Source organism: Mirounga leonina, unplaced genomic scaffold (assembly GCF_011800145.1).
Source record: "Mirounga leonina isolate KUSES-001 unplaced genomic scaffold, KU_Mleo_1.0 Mir_224, whole genome shotgun sequence".
In the NCBI taxonomy this organism is placed as follows: Eukaryota; Metazoa; Chordata; class Mammalia; order Carnivora; family Phocidae; genus Mirounga; species Mirounga leonina.
Genome location: NW_023270615.1, coordinates 18,301,145 through 18,323,576, shown reverse-complemented (window position 1 = coordinate 18,323,576; position 22,432 = coordinate 18,301,145).

The following is a 22,432-nucleotide window of genomic DNA, read 5'->3' as shown; positions in this document are numbered from 1 at the left end:
GGCTGAATCGTCTTTTCAGGGTCTTTCAAGGCTGCCCTAGCTGGCCTGTGTTCCTTTCTGGAGCCCACGGTCCCTTTCGTGCCCACGTGGCGGTTGGGAGAATTCAGCTCCTTGCAGTTGTAGGACTGAGGTCCCCGTTCTCTTGCTGGCTGTCAGCTGGGGGTCCTCTTAGCAACTACAGGATGTCCAGGTCCTTGCTGTGGATCCTTCCGTAGGCTCTCTCGCACTTAGAATCTCCCTTCCTCCAGGGTGGGCCCAGTCCTCTTCAGGCTCACCTGTTCAGGTGGGGCCCACCTGGATAATTTCCCTTTTGATCAACTCAAAGCAGACGGATTAGTAATCTAATCATGAGAGTGACGCCCCATCATGTCATAGGTTCTGTCTCACTGGCAGGGAGGACATTATTCAGTGAGTGCACCTGAGGAGGTGAGAATCTTGGGGGCCATGTGTTTCTCATGACCACACAAGGCAAGAAATTCACCACGGCCAAAGGGAGGAGACTGTATAGTCTAGTACTTTAAAGATCCCACCCTGGCATCAGCCGGCTTGGGCAGGTATTATTGAGTTCCCAGAGCGAGTTCCATATCCTCCCTGGCTTCCCTATCTATAGGATGCTGATATTGATGACCTGGATCTCCCGGGGTCCTAGAGAGCACTCACCGAACTCATGCATGTGAAGCATTTGGCTTGGTGCTTGGTGCATGCTGAGTCAGAACCATGGTGCCATGTACAAGAAGGTTCTCTTATGCACGCACATCCCGCCACCCTGTTGTGCTGGAAAGGAGTCAAAGACCTTCGGGGGCTTGGGATGGGAATTCCACAAGCGGGGCACACACCTGTAGGAGGGCCTGAGGGGTGAGCTGCAGCGGGTGTTCAGGGACCCGAGAGCCCTGTGAATGGGGCCAAACGGGGCTGGGCGGAGGATCAGCCATGCAGCATGGCTGAGCCAACACACCCATGTGAGGCTGCTCGGGTCCCCACCGCTGGCTTTGTGCTTTTAACAAGGGCAACCCGTGTCCCTTCTGAGGTCACCATACTGAATCTTGGCTACACATTTCCTATGCTCTGGTCCTACGTCTAACACCAGCCCTGCTTGGGGCCTGATAGGAGTTACTTAAGCTGCTTTCCTTCTGGGAAACAAGTTACATAAACCCGACTCCCTGTATGGCCCCATGCGAGTTGGGTTACTTAAAAGCCTTGCTTAGAGTCAATCCAAGCAGGGCCTGCCTGGGAGGGCCTTCATTAGTGAATGCTGGCACAGCACCTTCTGACATTAATTACTGTCATTGGGACGTGCTTATTGAGAATGTTGAGAATCATTTTGCAAGAGGTAGTGTTTATTAAGATGCAGATTGTCCCCTGCCACCCTCTTTCCTTCAAGCCTTGGAAATCAAAGAGGATGATGGAGTGCGTGTTTATCTTAAGACGACTTTTCCCACCAACCTAGCAGGTGGCTGGCGGGCGAGGTCTTGGGATACTATCTGCCTTTTGGCAGTGGAGACCCTTTTGTGTGGCTCTACCTTTTGAAAACGAAATACCAGCAAGGACGGCGTTCCGGGCGATTATGGCCACAAGAGGGAATACATGTCTCTGATGCCCATCCGAGAGTCCAGCCCCGTGCTGGCCCTCACGGCTGCCACCGGCCACACGTGGTCACTGAGCACCTGACACGCGGCTGGTCCAATTGACCTGTTCTCCGTGCGTCCAGCACAAACCGAGTTTCAAAGACCTGGTGTAGAAAGAAAACAATGAAAAATAACTCCTTAATGGTTTTTTTTGCAGGGGCGGGTGTTGGTACGGATTACATGTTGAAATATTAATATTTTGGCTTCCCTGCACCAAATTGCTTTTGCTATAAACATTCCATGTGTTTCTCTTTATGTGATGAATGTGGCCTCTATAAAATGGATGATTACAGATGGAGTTCATGCACTCTTTTTGTGGATCGGGGCTATTCCAGCTGGAGCGAGGGCCCTGCTTCAACCTTGGCTTTCGGGTTCAGAGAAACCTCCTTTCTGGGTGCTCTGCCCCCCGCCCCGCGTGGCTGCCCGCAGCCCTGCCGGCCCCGGCCAGGGGGCAATGGCTTGCACCGAGTTGGAGTCCCCCCTGCATCATTGCCCCGTGTCGGGAACCGAGCCCCCTCGCACCAGCTCACCTCCAGCCACCTTTGTGCCCTTGCTTTGGAAACGGGCCAGGCCTACGGTGTCCTGAGCCACCTGACTTGTGCTTCCAGCGTGACTACTCCTGTAGTCACTCCTGTCCCTGTGACCCCCTGTCCCTCCCCCAGGCCGTGTCCCCTCGCTCCTCCCCTGTGCTGTCGTCCCTGCCACCCCCTTGCCTACAGACAGGCTCCGGGTTCCCTCTCCGTGTCCTTGCTCTCCTTGCCTGCGTTCATGACACCCCAGTGTCATCTGCTCATCAGGCTGCGTGCTCCTGGCGGGAAGGACACCACATCTTTCCATCTGTGTCTGCCTGGCGCGTAGTCAATATTTGTCGATACAACGAGAGAGCCAGAGGGGGCCGGCGTTGCGTGTCTGTGCTCACCATGCGGCTGGAACAGCTGGCGTGCTGCAGGCTCTGTTTTTATTTTATGTTTACTCATTACCTTTTTAATAGCAATGAAGACCACGGTAGAGCGCAAACCCAGGGGCCCTCCTCTGGAGGTGAGAAGGAGTCCAAGGTGCTCTGGCTTCCCTTTCCAGCCGTCCGGCCCACGGGGGTGCGGGGACACTTGGTGTTGTGGCTGAGAATTGAGCCGAGCGGCGCTGCGAAGCGCGCACCTGCCACCTGCGGGGACGGCAGTCCTGCTAACAGAACGCTCAGAGGGCGGTTGGCTGTCCGCCTGTTTTCACAGGAGATACAGATCTTCCCACCATGCAGGTCAGTGTTTGTGTAGTTCGGTCGCTGGTCTGTTTGGGGTTGTCAAGGCCATGTTGCCTCACACCCCTGGCCTCGCCCTCCCCCGGGCTCCCCCACTTGAGGAGGCGCCGGTTGCTGCAAGCCGCCTTGGCCCCGTTTGCCCTCCCTCCGGGGGACCCGGGGCGGGGCTCCTGGCGCAGGTCGGCGCCCACGCAGACAGGGTCCCCGTCCCAGGGACGCCCCTCCTCGAGAACACTCAGGATGCGGAGAGCAACTGAGCCACAAGCTTGATTAGGACCCTTTCTGTCCCTACAAGGACTCAGCCAATATGACCCAACTGAAGAGAGTCTTTGCTCTGCAATGCGATCGGCTCTTAGCTTTTCAGGAACGCACACTTTGATGGATGAAGACCCAGCTTTGGTCAAAAGAGCACAGAAGGTTTTGTCTGTCCAACGACATAAAGACCAAAACCAAAGACTAACTCATATGAAGAAATCTCCTTTCTCCCTTACCCACCACCCCAGCACGGGGGTCCATGAAGGCTGCAGAGTGAGCCAGAGGGGAAGCTCAGTCCTGCACGTGGGCCTGGGGGGTCAGCTACCAGTGTGCACCGCGGGTTGTAGCCCGTTTCGGCCACCAGCTCCCCCGCCGGGCTCACGGCCACGTCACTGCTGGCTTGGCCACGAGGCAATTCCACATCAGAGGCACTGCCTTAGGACCCACAGCAGCCTGCTTTCTGTCCAGTTAGACCAAATTTGGAACGTGAAGACCTATGTCCTTTTCCTCTGAAGGATACAGGTTGCTGTCAGGCTCCGCATCAGGCCATTTGGTGGCGGGTCCCCCTCGGCCACCCTGGCCGGCCCTCCACGGCCCTCAGCACGGCTGCCCATGTTCCCTGGCAGGCCCCCCTCCACCAGCGGACGGAGGAGAACCCCGCGGAGGCTGGGCGTGAGAGCAGAGGTCACGCAGCAAGCCCTGCACCTTCTAACACACCTACCACCTCCCTTTGGAGTCTCGATGCCTCAGGTCTTTCAGGGGCATCTTGTCTTTTAAAATTCAAATCCCGACATTGTATTGACTGCATATTGACTGTGTTCAGAGACGCGGAGCACAGAGGGGCTGGGCTGGGCCGGCATCGGATCCTGGACCCTACGGGCTCTGGGTCCTCAGGACGCGAAGTCACATGACCCTACATAACCTGTGAGGTCCAGCCTCTCAGACAGTGTCTGAAGCCCAGGGACTAAGGAAGAATCAGTTGTCAACAGAGAGCAAGCCCATTTGCACTCCTGGGGGCACAGGGGGCGTCGAACAGAGCGCACCCCTCTCCCCATATCACTAGCCCACAGCTACCGCCTGGCATCTCCGGCTGGAACTTCGCATTTGAAATACTGTGTCTTGGAAAAGTTCCTTTGGGTGCATCATGCTTTGATTGTTTCAGACTGATTGCAGTTTAAACAGGGAGATATTTTTCAGACATGTGTCTTTGTGACCTCAGAGCGCCCTGTCGCCAAGTGTGCAGTTCAAACAGGGGATCTGCTGTTTTGTCCCGGAAGACTGACACGCCGTGCCTGAGTCTTCCTCCCGTAAACCGAACTGCTTGCCGTCAACACCGCCAAGCACTCCAAGTGAAGGTGTTCCCCCCTCAGCTAAATGCAGCCTTTGTTTTGTTTCCATTCCGGAACGAGCAAGCTGGATCCACTAGCATGTCTGTGTTTACACTGAGGTTGCACGTTTGGGTGGGAGTTAAATGATATCATGCTTAAGATGTAATTATTAATATCACCATGACTAATCACACTCACAACACACAATATTTTCACATGCCTTATCTTACTGGATCACCCTGAAAGCTCAATGAGGGGGCAGTGTTCTTGTTTATTGATGAGAAGCACAATTCTCAGGGAAGTGAAGTGATTTGCTCAGGGTCACACATGCTCAAGGTCACTTGACTTTCAGGCTTATGCCTCGGGGGCTCAGTCTGGTCACTGCCCACTTCATCGTGTCTGTGCCTTTATGTGCGCTTGGTAACAGTTCTGAGCAGTGACTCCAACAAGTGGAGATCAAGAATGCCCTCGTCTAAATATATGAACCAGTACAGCTATTATTTTTCTTTAATTTGGGACAGTTATTTGAATCAGGATGGTCAATGTTGTTACTCCACACCGACATGAGTCCCAGTCGTCATTTCCTTGGATTTCTGAAGGTTGGCACCATTTATACATTTAAGAGCAACCTCTGCATTTGAAACAAACTCCTGAGGGCTAAGAAGCTTGCTTCACACACCTGAGTAACCAGGAAGATCAGGGTTTCCTGGACTCGCCCTCAACAACTGTACATTACGAAGAATAGTCTTCACATGTCTGGTCTTCAAAAAAAAAAAAAAATTCCAGATCAGTTGCTTTAAGTTTAGTTGAATCTCACCGCCCCCATCAATCCTGCCTGATTTTTATGGGGGTTGATTTTCATCTAATAGTGTTTCACTTTGCTCTGCAATGCGGAATGGCATCTGTTAGAAAGGACTCGGTTAATCCACAGATCTGGTTGAAGTACGGAGTGACGCTGGGTGCATTTCTCATCACAGTGCTGTAAGGCTGTAGGGAGGGGATGTCCTGTGTCTCTGTGTCTGGTTATCCCCATAAGCTTCTCACCCTGCCCTCTAGGCCAGTGCTCCCAGCTGGGCTTTAGTGAAGGATCCAAGTCAGGGTGGGAAGCTCTCGTCAGCCTAGGCTCTTTTATCAATAGCTGGAACACCAGAAGGAAGTGTGATGGGCAGGACATGGGGTCACAGCAAGCCCAGTGGGCTGGCAGCATCTGTGGGTAGCCAATCACCTGTGAAGCTTCCAGTAATCTTTCACCAAGATGCTCCCCAGTCCTAGGATGCTCCCTTGTCCCAGGATGCTCCCCTGCCCTAGAATGCTCCCCTGTCCTAGAATGCTCCCCTGCCCCAGGATGCTCCCCTGCCCCAGGATACTCCCCTACCCTAGGATGCTCCCCTGCCCCAGGATGCTCACCCTGCTGGGATGCTTACCCCACAGGAGTGAGGAGCTTTTTGCCAAGGGTCTGATTCCAAGTATTTTGCAGAAGTAAGCTAGAATCATCAATAATAGGGCACAATAGACTGAACTATGAAAGTTCTACTGGATTCTATAATTTTATTTATTTGAGTCTTCTCTCTTTTTCTCTTGGTGAGAGTAGCTAAAGTTTTGTATTTTATTTATTTTTTGAAGAAGCAGCTCTTCGTTTCATTGATGATTTCTATGGTCCTTTTAGTCTTTATTTCATTTATTTCTGTTTTGATATTTGCTATTTCCTTCCTGTTACTAACTTTGTTCTTTTCCCAGTTCCTTCAGATATGAAGGGAACCCTTGTGCACTGTTGGTGGGAATGCAAACTGGTGTGGCCACTGTGGAAAATAGTATGGAGGCTCCTCAAAATTTAAAAATAGAGCCACCATATGATCCAGTAATTCCACTCCTGGGAATATTTCCAAAGGAAATGAAATCGGGATCTCTAAGAGACGTCTGCACCCCATGTTCATTGCAGCGTTATTCATAATAGAAGACATGGTAGCAGCCCAAGTGTCCATCAACAGATGAGTGGATAAGGAAGGAGTGGTGTATATATACAATGGAGTATTACTCAGCCTTGAGAAAGAGGGAAATCCTGCTCTCTGCAACAACATGCATGGACCTTGAGGGCATCATGTTCAGTGAAAAAAGCCAGACAGAGAAAGACAAATATTGTGTTGTATCCTTTACATAGGGCATCTTGAGGTTGGTAAAAGGGTCCCAACTTTCAGTTATGAGATGAACAAGGTCTGAGGATCTAATGTATCACATGGTGAGCACGGTTGGTAACATTGTATTGTGTAATGGAAATTTGCAGAGTAAAACTTAGATGTTCTCACCAAAAGAAAAAATATCCATATATATGGATGGAGATGGACATGCCAATTACCTAATTAGCTAGGTGGGAGGATCCTTTCATTATGTATATGTAACCAAGTCATCTCGATGTGCACTTGAAACATCTTACAATTTTACTTGCTAATTACACCTAAGTAAAGCTGATAATAAAATAAATGCTCATGTACATTTTGAGTAAGAAAGAAACAAAAATACGAGAAAAACAGAGAGAAAGCTGAAGATGTCTACTCAAAAGGGAGGGACAGAGAGAGAGAGACAGAGAATGATCTACAAGAGTCAAATCTCGGTTCAGACGATCAAGTGTCAGGCCGTGGCTTGGAAGACAATACCTGAGTCAGACCAATAAGGAAAGTGGACCAGAAATGATCATGGCTAGAGAAGACACTCGCGTGCACACCCACATTCACACATGTACTCATGCACAGAGCTACACAGTTCACGCCGAGGAACGCACACACGTGTGCACACGTGTACCCGTGAACACACAAACTCACACAAACCACACAGGTGCACATACACGCCTGATTAGGAAAGTGGATTTTTGCACTTGGTTTTTAAACTCTGTAAATAGGAATTCCCCTGGCTGCTTGTGTAGGACGGGTGCTTCGGTCTCCTGCATTGTGTGGGGTGTTCAGATGCCGGTAAGCTGGTCTTCACGTACAGGGTTGAAGACTGGGGTGACTCTGTGTGCTTTCATCGTGCCTTTCTCCTGAAGAAGTCCCCAGCTTCTGCTGATCACCTCTTGTCTTGCTTTTCCTGGGAGAGAAGATGTCATTAGCGATCCCACTTTTCTAGGGGGAGCTGGGATGTATTGTGTAAGTGACCCAGCCCCAGCGCGGGGGTCAGGGAGCCAGTCCCGCTCCGACTTGCAGCAAACCGGACACTGTGGGTTTTGTTCGCTGCTGGGTGTGAAGGTTAAAGCTGTACTGATATCCTCCCGGGTGGCCGCAGCTGTATTCTGAGCACGGAAAGAGTGTAGAAGCAGGTCTTTAATGTCGTCATATGGTAAGCAGTGGCTGTGGCTGTGGATCTGCCCATCCTGCCTCTTCTGACTACTCATGCTCACCCAGGGGGAGCGAGGCGAACAGGCGCTGAGCCCTCTTGCACGCAGCCCCAACTCCAGTACTTTTAAATCAACTTGGGAGCACTGCAGTCCTCAGGGCCCTCCCGAAGACGAACGTACGCTGCTGACCCTCAGGGCGTGAAGACTTGGGAGCCCCTTGGCCTGCCCTGAAGCAGCTTGGCTCGGACTGCCACCTGCCCCTTCTGTAGCCTTTGTGAGAAACGAGTGCTGTGTTGATCTGCTTGCCCTGTGATCCAGAAAGCCTCTGCTTCCCGAGGAAAGTGATCGATTCCGAGGCACAGAACATGCTAGAGTCTCATCCCCTCTGTCCTGTGTCCTGCTGGTGCTGGTGGCAGAGACGGCTCGCGTATCCCCCGGGCACAGGCACATGCTTCCCTGGAGTGGCCTGGCCCCGGCTGGGCTTTAATATGCGCTGGCCAGGGGCGCCTGGGTGGCTCAGTCGTTAAGCGTCTGCCTTCAGCTCAAGTCATGGTCCCAGGGTCCTGGGATCGAGCCCCGCATCGGGCTCCCTGCTCAGCGGGAGGCCTGCTTCTCCCTCTCCCGCTCCCCCTGCTTGTGTTCCCTCTCTCGCTGTCTCTCTCTCTGTCGAATAAATAAATAAAATCTTAATATGCGCGGGCCAGGCCTTCCCCTCACCATGCAAGAGAGGACCCCGTGAGGCTCTGGATGCTGTCCCCTGTCTCTGCTCACCTCTCCAGGACCTCCACCAGCGTGCGGTGGCTGGAATATTCACAGCCAACTTGCTCTTTTGCTGGAGTTGCTCGAGCACGCCTGAGTGAGGCCGGAGTGCACGGAAGAGAGCGTCACTGAGGAGCCATGAGGAGGGCAAGTCATCAGGTGCTCAACAGGGTTTCAGGGTGGAGACCGTGGAGACAGGGTCCAGACAGAGGCAGGAGATGTCTGAGAGAGCGCCGTTGAGGGGTTCCTGCCTGAAGCCCCTGAATTACAGGCTGGAGGATGCAAGCTCACATTCTCCCCTTTTCCGGCTGGTTTCATAGGACTCGACACGCAGAGGGCTCACGCAGTGTGGCCGGTCCACTCCCTGGGACCCCGGGCAGGTCGCCAAGGCCTCTCCATGCTCCACTTACACACCTGTAAAGGAGAGGGGACAGGGGAGCATGATGGTCAGTCTCAGGAAAGAGGGAGCGAAGTCACCACTGCCTAACCATTCACAGATTCTCTCCCTCTGTTAGGGCTTTTCTATTTCTTGTTTCCTTTTAGTGACGCCTGATGTATGCAAAGAAACCTGAGCATCGTCCCCTCGGAGGCACTGCGTGGAGTAAAATGATAGCACAGCCCTGGCCTCCGGCAGACCTCTGGCATGCTCAGGGGCCAAGGACGCCTCACACGTTCTCCCTCATGACATTTAGGATCACTGAGTTAAATCACCGGCCTTACCCCACCCTTCTTGCCGGCACGGTGCCTGTAGGGTCCTCTACACGGAGTCTGGGGACCCAATAGGCACAGAGCCCAGAGTGTGGGTCCTTGGGCTCGGTGCTGGGCATCGTGTGGGGACTCGGCCTGCGGGCAAGGCCAGCCAGAGTATGAAGCACGGGCGAGTCTCCTGCGGGTCTGTCTCCTCAGGGCAGGTGGGGACTTCATTCTTCATGTCCTCCTAACTGGCGTTTCCCGAGATTGCCAGATTGATTCTGGAATAGAGAATTATTCTGAAGGGTCTAGAGTATAACTTAGGAATTGAATAATGGACTTCTGGAGGAGGGGCCCTGTGACTCCTTGCTCTGACTGTTACCACAGGCTCCTGGCCGCCACCCCGCCTGCCCGGTCACCCGGACACCCACCCCTCGGAGGGGAGACAGCCGACACATAATAAAAGAGATATTATTCTGACGCTTGTTAAGGCACAGGAGGGCTGACTTTATTCTGGGGGGCCCACTACGGAAGGGGTCTTATGGTGGGCTCTGCTCCAAGTTCAAGAAGGGGGATTTGTAACTAAGAAGTGGGGTGGGGGTCGAGGGGTGGTAAATCACTAAAGGAAATATTGGGGCCAAGGAGGATTCTGGCTCACAGGACCTATAACAGGATTCCTGCTGAAGGCAGGCCAGGAGATCAGACATCCCTGGGACGGTGGGGGATGAGGAACCCATTCAGGTAACAGGGTGACTGGACATCAGGGGCTTTGGCTAAAATGGCTGAGCAGGATTCTTGCTAAATTTGAACAGTGCAGAGCCTCTAGGTAGTTGTGAAGAGCTCAGAGGAGTCTGAGCAGAGTTTGGTCAGTCCGCCTGTCTGCCTCGTCCCCGCTGTGTGCCCGCCCACCTTCCACTTGACTTTGACAATCCCATTTTACGTTCAAGAGGGAAGGTGCAGCCACAGGGAGCAAGGTATTCTCAGGAAGGCAGGCTGTGATGGAAAACAAAGGGCCCACGCCTTGGAAGAGAGGGCGGGCTTCCCAGGGAGAGGTGCAGGGTGGGGCGGGAGGGGGGCCGAACCTGTTCTGCAGCCTCCAGCCTGTGAGAAGGGTGTGGAGGTCTTTGAAGGAGCTGCAGAGTAGTTTCCCTTTGCAGGGTGTGTTCTCCCCATCGAGGGCCAAATTGGGGGTGGGGGTTGGGAAAATCCCCCGGAGGCTGGGTGTGTACGCCCCTGGGCTGCTGCCTGCCCCTGGTTGTTGGAACCTCAGCGTCCGGAGCTGGCTCCAGGCGTCCTGAGGGCAGAGTGGGAAAGACTGAGTGGGAATCTTGGGTGGGGACCCACGAGAGGTGTCTTCTGCTGGGAGAGGATGCCCAAGAGCTGGGAACTGCCCCGTGGACCTCTGCCGGGGTCATAGGGACATAGGGTTGTCTTTTGAGAACCTGGGGGGACTCCTGATAAGAAAGAGAGTAGGATCAAATCCAAAGAGACAGAGAGGAGAACGGTGGGTGCTAGGGGCTGCAGGAGGGGCCCTGCAGGGGTGGGGAGTTGCTGTGTAGTGGGCGGGGAGTTTCAGTTTGGAAAGATGAAAAAGTTCTGGAGATGGATGGATGTGATGGTCACACAGCCTTGTGGATATACTTAATGACATTGATCTATACACTTAAGAAGAGTTAAAATAGAGAATTTTTTGTATGATACATATTTTATCATAATTAAAATAAGAGGGAGGCAGAATGTGGGCATCTGCCACCCAGGGGCATCAACATCCCACTAGACCACTACCAGTGATATCAATGTAGGATAAGGCATCTCCCTCTCCACTCGGGCATCTGTGCTGCCCACCCCGGGAAACCTAAGCCACATAGGGAATGTGCAAGAGGAAATAGGTGAGGCCTCCCCCCCTCCGCAGGGTGGGTTCTGAGGGTCAGTCCTGGAACCAGGATGCTGGAGAGCCCTGCCTGGAGTAAGAGGTGGGCTGAGCTTGAGAACAAGCCCAGTCATCAGCCAAGTGACTGACACCTGCGGGTGATCCTAACGATCCTCAAAGCTGCCCCAGATATCTTCTGGAATCTGAGAAAAGAGAAATTTTGACATGTGCAGTGTAAATCCATTTCAACATTTTGCTCTCCAAGTTACATGGGTTTGACAACAGGATTTCTTTTTTCTTTTCTTTTTCAAAATTTACAACAAAGTATAATCCAAACAAAGTCAAAGGCAAAGATTAACTAGGAAAAAACACTACTCTAGCTAAAACAAAGAGTTCCTATCAGCACCATGTCAGGAACTCTCATGAGCTGGTAAGGAAAGTCAAATAACTTTGACTTTGGGCAAAGAAAGTGGAAAATGGGCAAAGCATATTAATAAATAATTCACAGAAGAATAAATGCAAATGACTGATAAACATCTTTTTAAAAATACCAGACCTCACACTGAGTCGTGAAAAACCAAATGAAAGTAAGGAAATCATCTTTTGTCCGTCTCACTGGCAAAAATTATATGAATGACAGCCATTGTTGGTGAGGGTATAAAGCAAAGAGCATTTCATACATTTTCCTCTATGACATAGTTACACACACTCTCTTCCACATAGTTGTCCCATTTCTGTTCACTATGACAGCAGCAAAACCATTTGCACACGAGCGTAAGTATAATGATATGTCCTGCAACACAAAACCACAAGTCCCTCTAAAGGGAAATGCTTGGATAAATTGGCTACATACCTTCTATGGAATATTATTCAGATATTAAACATATTGTGTTGGATCCACTTCTATTGGATTGTAGGGATGTTCATACTGTGAAGTAAGGAAGAAGTTGCGTGCGCGCACACCCACGACCCCTTGTTTGCAACCTCAACAGACAATTGCCATCCATGTGTACGTTTGGACATGTCTGTAGGTGAGGGGCTGGGAACACGGAAAGGTTTGTCAGATAGGCACCAGGCTGTTCATGCTGGTTCCACGACGGTGTTAGAAGAAGAGGGGGGAGAGAGACAAGAAATACAGAGACTGAAACAAAGCAGGGAGACATAAACATGTACTAACCCAAACTGCTGATTGCAGTGGGTCCATTCAGCAGATTTCTTTACATATACGAAGATGAATATGCATAGTAGTTAGAGCAAAATACAAGAAACAGAGGAAAACACACAGATTCAATGAAAGGATAAAATTGTGGACTTCCAAGGCTTCATTTTTTTTAAATAAAATTTATTTTGGAAAAATTTTAGGTTTAACAAGAAAGTTACAGAACTATTCCAGAGTTCCCATAGAATACCCTTGAGCAAGTCCTTCATCATCAGCATCTCAGTTTCCTGTGTACACTTGTCAGAGCTAAGGGATTGACATGGGCACATTACTATGAACTAAACCGAGGCTCTTACTTGGATTCACCGATTTTTCTATTAAAATCCTCTTCCAGTTCCAGGATCCAACCTAGGGAAGCACGCAGCGTTTTGTTGTGTTATGAGGGCTTTGTAAACCTTAATTGGGCTGTGATGTGATTGTTACCTCTCTATTGTCTTCAGGGCCTCAACATTCGTTCAGTGTATGTTTGCAATAAAGTAAAAAGTGGTTTTAGTGACCTCATCACGTTTTTCCAAGACACATAGAGTTAGTCTTTGTGTGCCTCAGTTTCCCTTTTTAAGGGGGACCCCCCCCTTTCTGGTGGCTTAGCATGCTCACATCGGTTCTAAATCCATGCAGAAGGACTTTGCCCATCGCCTGTCAAGGTTCTGGGCCGAGCCTTCCCAGAGCTGCTGGTTGTTGGTCAGTCTCTCCTGGCCTGAGCAGGGCCCTCCTTGCTGCAGAGCTCAGCCCAACCCCACGTGCCCACCAGCCCTGCATGCGTGTGGGGGGTTCTCCCCACCCGCTGTGTCTCTGCACCCACCTCTGCCTTGGACCACATGTGAGCAATTGACAGAGGGAGAAGGAAAAGAAGGAGGAAGAGCAAAGTCAAATCAAGCCCATCTTCCGAGTGGCAGAGTCTTACTGCTATTATCCCTCAGTCTGTGATGAGGTCTGGAGGGGGACTCTGTGTCCCTGGAATGGTGGGGGTGTGGGACTGATCAAGTTGGCTGCGAAAATAACCCATATTCATAGTGGCATCGTTCACAGTAGCCCCCAAAGTAGACATGACCTAAGTGTCCACTGATGGATGGAGAAACAAAATACATCATACAAATATCATGTATATGAACTGGAAGGGACTATCATTTAACCTGAATAGGGACTGACGTTCTGACTCGCTGCAGTGTGGATGGACCTTGAGGACATTATTTTAAATGAGATAAGCCAGTCGCAAAAGGACAAATACTACATGATTCCACTTATATGAGGGACCTAGAATCATTGAACTCATAGAGGAAGTAGTCTGGTGGGCACCAGGGGCTGGAGGAGGGGAGGAGGGGAGAATTGGGAGGGAGTCTTTAATGGGGACATAGTTTTGGTTTGGGAAGATGAAAAATTTCTGGAGACGGATGGTGGGGACAGCTGCACAATGATGTAAATATGCTTAATGCCACTGAACTGTATACTCCAAAGTGGTTAAAAAGGTAAATTTTATGTAATGCCCATTTTACCACAATCAAAGAAAAATCATCTGTGAAAATCATCTTTGGACACTGGTTTGCACGTTGACTGAGATCTCTCCTGTCCTCCTTTGCGACTGAGAACAGAAAATCAATCAACGTCTGTTAGGTGCGGAACGCCAGGTGACCAGAGACACACAGGGACCCCTGGTGACTGTTGTGCTTTCATTTGTGCTGGGACAACAAAGAGGAAGTGACAGAAATGACGGCCAACAACGGGGGAGGAAGCTCATGAAAAGGATGAACTGGAGCGCCCAAGACTGGGAAGACAATGTGAGATGAGCCATGACGGGTCCTGTGTGCTAGGCATCCAGACGAAGCCTCTCTCTGCCGGGTGCTTGGATGAGTGGGGACATTCGCCATCATCAGCCTGCTGGCACAATTGTTCCCGAGGCTTCGGAGAAAGGCAGTTTCCCAGAAACCCTGCTGCATCCTGCCAGTACGCGCACAGAAATGCACAGGCACCGAAAAACACACATCCGATTCTAATACATTGACAGCTGGAGATAGTTAGAGGCACCACTCAATTCTTTTTTTCAAAAGCCAAGCCCAGTTAAAAAAGAGAGAGAGAGAGAGATGTAGAAAAGCAGATTAAGAAGCAGTAGGATGTTGCCTGGGCTGCAAATGGAATCAGACGGTGACAGTTGGATGCCTGGGTCGCAATGTCAGACTCTCCTGATTCCGCTTACGGGTGAGAATTTCATGTCAATCTCTCACGTGTTATTTACTTGTGCTAATGAGAGTATTTCAGTATGGGAATAAAGGATGAACTTTAGGAGACTTCAGGAGGGTTTTAGGATGGTTTACGATCAGATACAGTGGTATTAGCTGTGTATTGCTGCATAATAAATCTTAGCGGCTTCGAACGACGGACCTTTATTAGCTCACGGTTTCTGTGGGTCAGGAATGGAGGTGCACCTCACTTGGGGGTTTCTGGCGCAGGGTCTCAGAAGCTGCAGTCAGGGTGTTGGTGGGTCTGCAGTTCTGTCAAGGATAGAGACAGAGGGCAGGCTCTTCCCCATGTTCACTCCCGTGGCCATGGGCAGGGTTCCCATGTTGGCGCATAATGGGCTGAAGGCCTCTGTTCTTCACTGGCCATGGGCAGCTCGCCGCAGGGCTGCCGGCTTCCTGTGGAGTGACCGGTGAAAAGCAAGAGAGGGAGCGAAACCTAATCATGGAGCAACACCCCTACCCGTGGAAGCAAGTCACTGGGTCCAGCTCTCATTCAAGGAGAGGGGACCACACGGGGCTGTGGATTCCAGCAGGTTCTGGGGGCCCTTATAGAAGCTGCAAATCATGATTAAGATGAAGAAGGATGCTAGCTGACGTCATTGGAAACAGAGGTTCACGGGAAGTTATAACAGGTGGAACATGCTTTGGGGCTTGGCTTCCCCCTTCTCTGACAAGGAGTGTGAATGTGGGGGTCACCTGTAGCAGGTAGAGGGGAGGGGGTGGTCAGGGGAGGATCTGGGTTCCCAACAACACGGTTGTCCTGACAGAGCCCTGACCTGACTGCACAGAGCCCTCTCTGCTGCGAGCAGGGACAAATGCGGGTCTTCATCTCCATCAAGAGTTGTATCTCTGCTTTCCAACGGTGGCCCTGGGAGAGCTTCAGGGGGAAAGGTGTGAGGGTTGGGGACGGAGGGAGGCGAGCAGAGCTATCCAGAGCCCACTGCCCCCGGGTTGGGTTCCACAGGCAGATGGCTCAGCCAGGGAGCCCAGCTTGGCTGCACAGGATGCCTCATTAGAAGGCAGCGACCTCGGGAGGCCCCTGTAAGCCAGGCACAGGCTGGGCACTGTCCACGTGTCATGGCCCTTAACCCCCACACGAGCTCCTTGGAGGGTGTACGGTTTTACCTCTGGTTTTAAATCTGGGAAAATTGAGGTTGCAGGATGGAGCCTTCTGCTAGAGGGCTTGGGGCCCGTGGGGGGAAGAACCCAGATTCCATGGCTGGTCTGGACACAGTCTTCCCTTCTCCGCTGAAAAAATCCCAAGGCATCTATCTCCACGAGAGGTAAGGAGAACAGCCATTTCTGAAGCAGGTGGCTCTTAGTTGGCCATGACCGAGGGTTGACCAGCAGTTTCTCGGCTTCTCTGAGGGCTCTGCTCTGTTCCAGCCAGTAGCTGTGGTCACTGAGACCCTGTTTCTCAGCCGAAGCACCCTGTGCCCAGAGGAAGGGGGGGTTCCTGGGGAGTGGAGCGCCAGGTGCCAGGATGGGCAGTGGCCCTCCTCGAGTCCTTCTGGGGAGGCTCTTGATGCTCTATTCTCACCCTTGCTTGGTTCCAGTGACACTCTGGGAACTGTGGATACCCCTCCATGTGCTCTGAGAGGCATGTCCCTCAACGCAACACCCACGCTGGACAAAGGTGCCGCACACGGAGAAAATGCACCTGTGACCTGGATACAGGGCTACAAGAAAGGGTTGCATAAAGCACGGCCAAGCAGGGGCAGGCTTTTCCTTAACGTAACTGGGACATGGAGCAAGTAGTCCTTGAAGAATATAATCAAAATGCACCTGCTTTTCATCCTCTGTGGTCCCCATAAAATTTATTGCATGGGGATAGTCTTTCCCCCTCTACTAGATGAAAATTGGGCAGGCCCCAGCATCTCTCTGTTCCCGCTCATCTAATGGACAGTTCTGGAGTGAGCTGAGTTATGCACATGGTCTCAGGTCCCACACTAGGCTGTCCAATCCCAGACGGGAAAGGATCTTCACCTCACCTCCAGCTCCATGCACCCACATGGTACTACGGTCAGGCTGCTTGCAGAAGGAGCCTCAGAGCATCCCCCTCCCTCCCTACTGCTTTTCTCTTTTCTCCCTCCTACTTTGCAGGTTTGGACCCTGCAGGCTGAGCAGAGGCAAGGGGAGAGAAGGAAGAAGTCTTCGCCTGGGGTGTGCGTGCGTTCTGTTTCTGCTAATGGAGCCTCCGGGGCAGGTATAGTTGGAGTTTCCCGGGAGGGCGCTTTCTGTGGCTCCCCAGAGACGTTCCAGCCCGGGCCGACAGCTGTGACTGGCAGGCTGGCTGCGACTGTCCCCCGGGCCCCAGTTTGCCAGGTGCATTGCTGACCCTTACCTTCAGCCTCCCGCGCCGCTTGCCTGAGCCCCTCTCAGACCACTTCCACCATCTCACTGGCAAAAATTATATGAATGACATCCATTGTTGGTGAGGGTATAAAGCAAAGAGCTTTAGGGCCTGAGGACAGGCCCTGTCCGCCTGCGTCAGCTCAGCTCCACCAGAAGTACTCTGAGCCTTGGACCCAGGCCGGGGAGGGAGGCTGGGGAAACGTCCTAGGGGACTGCAGCTCCCTGCCGTGCTGGGTGGCCTCCAGGGCGGCCCCAGTGATCCTGCCTGTCGGAACTCTCACCCCTGTGAGGTCCCCTGCCTCTGAGCGTGAGCTGGACCTAGTCCCTCACGTCTAGCAAACAGAACATAGTCAAAGTGATAGGATGCTACCTCTTACTTCAGGCTGTGGAACGCCTGTGAGTTCAGTGTCCTTCAGTCTGACCTCTTCGGCGATCCATCCAGGCTGTTGCTCTATGTAGAGGCCCTTGATGCACAACGTGGACGGGCCTCGGTCTACGTCATCATTCACCCACCGAAGGACATCACAGCTATGCCTAGAAGTAAAACTGCATGAACATTCGTGTACACATTTTTGTATGAACTTAAACCTTCATTACTCTGGGGTACGTGCCCAGAGGTGTGATTTCTGCGTCGACACGTATTGCATGATCGGTTTTTTTAAGAAACCGCCAGGATGTCTTCCGGAATGGCTGTACCATTTTCTACTCCCACCCGCAAGGTGTGAGTGATCCAGTCCCCGCACACTCACCTCTGTGTGCGCCCTCACACCATTTTATCTTATCTGTGTTTTACTTAGCCGGCTGAGAGCTGGATGAGGTCTGATTGTGTTTCTCATGTGCATTTCCCTAAAAGCTAATGACGTAGAACAGCTTTTCATGTGCCTCCCCGCCACCTGTGTGTTCTCTGTTGTGTCCTGCCTCTTCGCGTCTTCGCCCATTTGCTACCGGGATTATTTTATTATTCAGTTCTGAGCGTTCTTTCTATCTTGCAGAGATTAGCCCTCGGTCATGTGTGTGGATTGCAAAGACCTTCTTCCGGTGTGTAGCTTGTCTTCTCATTCTCTTACGAGGGTCATTTGCAGAGCAAAAGTGTTTCAGTTTTGATGAGATCCAATGGAACAATTTTTCCTTTCGTGCATCACACTCTGGCGTCCAGTCGAAGACATCTCTGCCAGGTCTTAGATCTTGAAGTCCATCCCATTTTGTCCTAAAATTGGTACGGCTCCGTGTTCATGCTTTTAGTGGGAGGAATGCATCTACTCCATCTTCCCAGCAGCAGCATTTAAGTTAAACAAGCTCATTTTTCAAGCGAGCAAAATCACGTCATGCTGGGATTGCAGTTTCTCAAAAAACAAGGAGTTTCAAAAGATGGCCCAGAGCAGAAGAAACTGGGGGGCGGCAGAATTATCCAACCTACCAAAACCCAATACACAAACACGTTTCCACGAGGGTGTGTTTCTCTAGCTGGAAATCATGATAGGAGAAGTGAAACAGGTTGAACAAATCCGGGGAGCTCTTGTTTGTGGGGCCAAGGGCATAAATTAGATTGTGTCAGAGAAGAGATTATAATCATAAAGAGAGCTTGATCTGTCAAGGTCATGTCCTCAAATGGCCTGTGACTTTTTTTTCCAGCTTCTATTTCTCCTCCTACTCCCTAAAGGGAATTTTATTATTTACTTTATTCGGAAAGTATGTTCCGGGAGTTTGTGTATATATGTATTTTTTACTTTTATCTAATCAATAATGAATTGGTTACATCACACAAAATAAAACAAGTGGTTTATTTTTTTTTATTTTTATTTTTTTTTAAGATTTTATTTATTTGCGAGAGAGAGAGAATGAGAGACAGAGAGCATGAGAGGGAGGAGGGTCAGAGGGAGAAGCAGGCTCCCCGCCGAGCAGGGAGCCCGATGCGGGACTCGATCCCGGGACTCCAGGACCATGACCCGAGCCGAAGGCAGTCGCCCAACCGACTGAGCCACCCAGGCGCCCCAACAAGTGGTTTATTAATCAAATTTTAAAAATGGGTATTCTGAGCTAAACTGAAGTCTTACAAATGTGCTTTCATTAACCCAACGTGACAGCACGCTGGTCCTTGGCACGAACAGGTGGACGGCTACAGGGGTGTCCTGGGGCTCGTTACAAAGCATCACAGCCTGGGCGACTTCAACAACCAGAAATACATTTTCTCCGAGTTCTAGAAGCCGGAAGTGCAAGATCAAGGTGCCAGTGAGGCTGGTTCCTTCTGAGGCCTCTCTCCTTGGTGTGTGGACATCTTCTTCCTGTGTCCCCATGCGGCTGAGCCGTGCGGGTCCGCATGCCGCTCTCCTCTTCTAAGGACTCCAGTCATGTTGGGTTAAGGCTCACCCTCATGAGCTCATTTAACCTTAATTACCTCTGGGAAGAACTTAATTCTGGTACAAGCGCATTCTGAGGACGGGGGCTTAGAACTTCAATATATGGATTCGGGGAAACACAATCACCCCATAACAGAGAGTGAACCCACTGTGTTGCTGTATGTAGAGGCCCTTGATGCACGTCCTGAGTTACCGTCTTGCTCACTGTGGACACCCCCGGCCCTGTCTGCCCCGGCACCCCGCTCTCTCCGTGTCCTGAGAAAGTACTCGGCCCCTCCGCCCTTTCCAAATCTGGATCTTTGCCTGATGAGAGGCGTCTTCCATCGTGTGTTTGGTGTTTTTGTTTGTTTGTTTGTTGTTTAAACATTCCTGCGTCGTTGCCACCATGGGCCGGATCTTCCTAAAGATGCTCATGTGAGCATTTGGCTTCCTGCCCTAATGTGGTCTGTGGCCCCATCTCCGCATTCGGGGCCCAGCCGGCCCGGCCCTGCATCTCCCCTCCTCCCCTCCAGCCAGATCTCGCTGCTCGCCTCGTCCTGCAGACCGAAGGGGGAAGGATGTACCCCTGCCTGCCCTCCGTCAATGGCTCGGGACTCAGCAGCATCATGGAGGTGTGAGAATGTGTTAAAGAAACTTAACTCGCGGGAGGGCTGTCACGCTCGTACCCCTCATCGGAGTCTGCACCGTCCAGCAGGAAGAAGAAAGATCTCCTCTTGGCCAGCGATAGCAAGCCGCCTCTGCCCGCAGCCAGGGAGAGGCCACCTTCCCTCGGATCCCCTGCAGCCGAGGAAGAAGAGCCCCTGCTCCAAGCTGTCAGGTTCCTCCAGTAAACCTGTGCTCAGGATGCCTCCCACTTCCTCCTTCCCGCCAGCAAAGGGCACACTCCTTTCTTCTCCACGCGTGCCTGGGTTTGCCCGAGTTGCACTTGTCCCGAGTTGCCACGCTTCTGCTCTTCCCAAATGCACACGATCTTGCCGGCTGAACCGCTTACCTTTCTCTTTTAAAAGGTTGGCAGAGTCGAACCCTTCCCAGCTCCCGCAGCGCCGGTCCTTCCTGCTCCGGCTGAGCTTCTGCCTCCAGGACAGTGGCATGTCTGTCTCCCCCGCTCCTCCGGGGATGGTGCGAGGGCCACCCCCGGGCCTTGCTCTTCCATTCCGAGGTGCTCTAGGGTAACGTGCTGGCACCCAACACGTCAGCCAGCGTCTGCGTTGTCAACACAGCCATCCATCCCGGGAACACGCAGCAGGACGAAGCCAGGAGAATTTGCTCCCCTTCCCTTCCTTTCCTCCACACCGAGGTGATCCGTCAATGATGCTCCCTAAGGAAGAAGGCCCACCTTGGAGGGAGCCCCAGAAACACGAGGGCACCGTGGGTCTGAGTGTGTTGGAGGGGGAGCATGAGTGGCTGGCGCCCGCACACGCCCAGGGGCGTTAGTTGGTGGGGCAGGCACCAGAGCAGGGGTCCCACCTCCACTGGCAGCCTCGCAGACCGAATCACGGTCCACCCAGCCTCTTTGCCACCTCTCTTCACACTTTTGTGATTCTTGTAGTTTCCCAACTGAAGGGTTAATTGTTCCCACATTCAACCTCTTTATTCCAATGCCCGTGTTTTCATAAACCCCAAAGACTGTTCTCTTCTCCCCTTCTTCCCTACGAGACCTGACCTCCCTCTATCTTGTTCCACTCTCTAGACAATGGCTGGAGGACGCAAATTCCCCTCCGTTTGATGAGCAGAGCAAGTTAGAAGTGTCTGGGCCCCAACACTAACTCTCCCGCCCTCGCTTGAGGCTTGGGGCTCCAGTGAGCCCCTGGACTCTATGCCTCGTCTGAGACTGCAGACCCTGGGTCAGGATAGGGGACCACACCTAGCCCTCCAACAGCCCTGTGTGCTGGGCGCTGTGGTACCCGTCATCCCACAGGTGGGGAAACTGAGTTCACAGAGAAGGTAAGTAACTGTGGGAAGTCACCCGAGCGGTGAGTGGGATTTGAGCCCATCTTGCTACAGGGATGACACTGGTTCTTGCTGAAAGCACTCACGTGGGTCGAGGTCCCATCTTCCCACTTTTGCCAAGAATTTGCCCACCCTCCCCGGCTGCCTCCTCATGCCCCATGGGGCCTCTCAGGTAGGGTGGCCAGACGTAGCAAAGGAAAATCCAGGACACCTAGTTTCATAGGAATTTCAGCGACATTGACAATAAGTCAGTACAGGTATGTCTCAAGCAGTGCGTGGGACATGCTTGTACTCATAAATTAACCATTTACCTAAAATTTACATTTTAGCTGGGCAGCCTGCATTTTATCAGGGACACTGCCCAGAGGCACAGCGACCTGATTTCCTCACTTCACTTGCACCAGTCCCGCCACTAAGGGACCCCCACTCAGGGTGGAGACTCCACAGCTCTGTTCTCAAGGTCGCTCAGCAGGACTGCTCCCAGGGATTCCTAAGTCCCTTTGGCCCCCTGAGCACAGAATGTGAACTCTGCATCTCAGTCTCCTTCTTCCAGACCAGGACTTGGGGCCTCGAGGTCCCACCCGAAGCCATTTATCTCATGGATTCGCTTTAGAACAGCTCAGTGATCTGGAGGTGACCATCACCCTCTCCCAGGCAGGCCATGGTGGGGACCAGCCTGCGGCTCGCAGGGCCTTTGTCCTGGTCCTCACCTGCCCCACCCCCAGGCCTGTTACCTAACTAGACACACAGGTGCAGACACACAACATGGTCACGCACACGCACACACATACAAGTGCGCCCCGCACGTACACGCGTATGCACCTGATCTGAAGACGCAGACACACAGGACGGGGTGATGGCTGTGTGAAGACAGGCAGAGACTGGGGGGATGCAGTCACAAGCCGAGGAACACCAGGGGTTACCGTGAGCTGGAAGTGGCAAGGACAGGCCCTCCCTTAGAGACCTCGGGGGGGTGTAGCCATTCGGACAGCTTTGCTGCAGACTTCTGGCCTCCAGACCTCTGAGAGAGTAAGTTTCTGTTGTTCAGGCCGCCCGGTTGGTGGTACCTTGTTATGGCGGCCCCTCGAAAACAAAGCGGTAATGATCAACCAGTAAATGAGCTCCATTATCCAGCTGACCCAGAAAACACAGGGCTAAAATTGGCAAATCTGATAACAGGCACCTGGGAGCTAAGCTCGTACTTAGACAC